This window comes from Schistocerca piceifrons, unplaced genomic scaffold (genome assembly GCF_021461385.2).
Source record: "Schistocerca piceifrons isolate TAMUIC-IGC-003096 unplaced genomic scaffold, iqSchPice1.1 HiC_scaffold_1278, whole genome shotgun sequence".
Classification (NCBI taxonomy): Eukaryota; Metazoa; Arthropoda; class Insecta; order Orthoptera; family Acrididae; genus Schistocerca; species Schistocerca piceifrons.
Genome location: NW_025727100.1, coordinates 65001 through 67500, shown reverse-complemented (window position 1 = coordinate 67500; position 2500 = coordinate 65001).

Below are 2500 nucleotides of genomic sequence, written 5' to 3'. Positions count from 1 at the left end.
TCCACACTATCACAACCAGACCAGGAGGTCCATGCGGAAAATAGAATATCCCCCCCTTTCGACATCCACCATTGCGCAGATAAGGCACCAATACCCACACATGTCCTATACAACGGTGCACCCAACATCACAATAGTACCTCCTGTCACAGCGCACAAACAATGACATGAGTCAAAGACACAGGTCTGACACAAGCATAGAATTGGAGCGCCGCCTCTAATAAGCCAAAGGTGCATCCTGACGTGACAAATCTGATCATGTCACAAGCATTCACTTACTATAATCACTATCAACGAACCTGCTCCCCCCCCTTACACCTTTCCTTACAACAACGTGTAACCTAACCTAACCTAACCTAACCTATGTTGTGCCTTAACCTAACCTATGTTGTGCCTTAACCTAACCTATGTTGTGCCTTAACCTAACCTATGTTGTGCCTTAACCTAACCTATGTTGTGCCTTAACCTAACCTATGTTGTGCCTTAACCTAACCTATGTTGTGCCTTAACCTAACCTATGTTGTACCTTAACCTAACCCATGTTGTACCTTAACCTAACCCATGTTGTACCTTAACCTAACCCATGTTGTACCTTAACCTAACCCATGTTGTACCTTAACCTAACCCATGTTGTACCTTAACCTAACCCACGTTGTGCCTTAACCTAACCCACGTTGTGCCTTAACCTAACCCACGTTGTGCCTTAACCTAACCCACGTTGTGCCTTAACCTAACCCACGTTGTACCTTAACCTAACCCACGTTGTCCCCTAACCTAACCCACGTTGTCCCCTAACGTAACCCACGTTGTCCCCTAACGTAACCCACGTTGTCCCCTAACGTAACCCACGTTGTCGCCTAAACCTGCTCTGTAATTGTTATACGACTCGTTCAATTAGTGTAGTGTTGCCCACCCGCAACCCTCGCAATATAGTTCGCTACTCGCACTGCCCGCTCCCCTGTGTATCGCTTCATGTTAAACACCTTGCAAGTCTTGCTCACTTTCCACATGCTCCTGCTGTACACTGTAATGTGGATGGCAGCAGGACGTACATGCCGCCCCTCCCCACGTCCCCACCTTGCCCCCTGCCTTCGCAAGCTGGTTGGTGAGAACTTTGCATGTTCAATGCCCTTCGCATGCGACGTACTCAGGCTACGTTGTGGTGCGGCCTGTGTCAACTGTCCGCTAATGTCGTACGCGTAAACCACAATCTGTACTGCACATTCGTCCTTATGTACTGAATGATACATCGTGGCACATGTGTGACCGTACAACGACTGCGCCCAAAAACGGCGGACCATACAGTGCAAATATTGTGCACGCAGCTACGTGTCGTCTCCCTATGAGAGCTGGATTGCAGTGTGGTACGCCATAGAGACGTGTGGGAGGAACGGACGCCGTGGATGGCGATCAGCATGAGCTGTCTGTTGATGTATTCGGACCTAGTCGTCTCTCCTCACACACCGTGATGGCATGGTGCACCGCGTTCCATATCTGCGACATGCTACAGAGGCCGGTTGACAGTCGTTCGAGCAATGGACATCGCATACGTACGGGGGCCACCTTCCACGTATTGTCTAGGCGTGCACATTTTGTTGCGTGTATGTGGGCAGACGTAGTGTGGCGTGACACCTGACACAGGCATGCAATAATCGTTGAAGTTGCAAATGGCGATGGACGCCTGCGTTTTCTGGTGAAGTTACGCAAATGAACAAATGGTAACCTGTTGTGGTGCGGTTGTTCTCGCTAGGGGTGAATCGGTGATGGCGACGATAGGTTGAGGTACTAACCGGTTGTTCCAGCGATACCCACCATGCCGACGAAACTGAACGGCATCTGGGTGTGAAGCGATACGCGGCGGTGGCTGGGTGGGACCGTCCCCGGCCGGTGAGGGGGCGCCTCCCGGCGTGCTGGCCGCGCGGTGCGTGGGCGCACGCGCTACAGCCGGCTGGTGGGGGCGGCCAGTGGCAGGCGCGCCGGCCGACGGACGCGGCAGGCGTCGCAGCTGCGCGCCGGCGCACCCTGCGCGCGGCGCCGTGCGGCCAAAGTAGGTCCTCGCGGGCCCGGTGCGAAGCGCGGTGGACATCTTCAGTGTGCTGGTCCGATTGAGGACTGTGTGCGTTGAGGATGCGCCGCCGCCCGGCGCTCGGCGCCGCGACGCCGTCTGCTGCTCGGTCGCCCCAGCGGTTCTCGCTGGTGGTTTGTATCGCAGCTGTGCGGATGTGTTGGCGCGTGCGCTGTGCTGGGAGAGTTCGCTTCGGCACCCAAGTGGGGCTTTTGTCCTTCTGTGGCGCTGGCGTTGGAGCTGCCGGTCACCGTAGGTGGCGCGTGTTGTCTCCCGCCGGCAATGCCACGACAGCACGCTCCCGGGCCTCTGTCGGCAGCGGCAAGCTCAGTTGGGAGCACGGGTGGTCGCACCGAAAGCGTCTACTCGCCTAACTCCGGGCGATTGCGCCTCTCTCGAACCCGACCAAGTACTTGGGACGGCGCTGCGCGCCGCC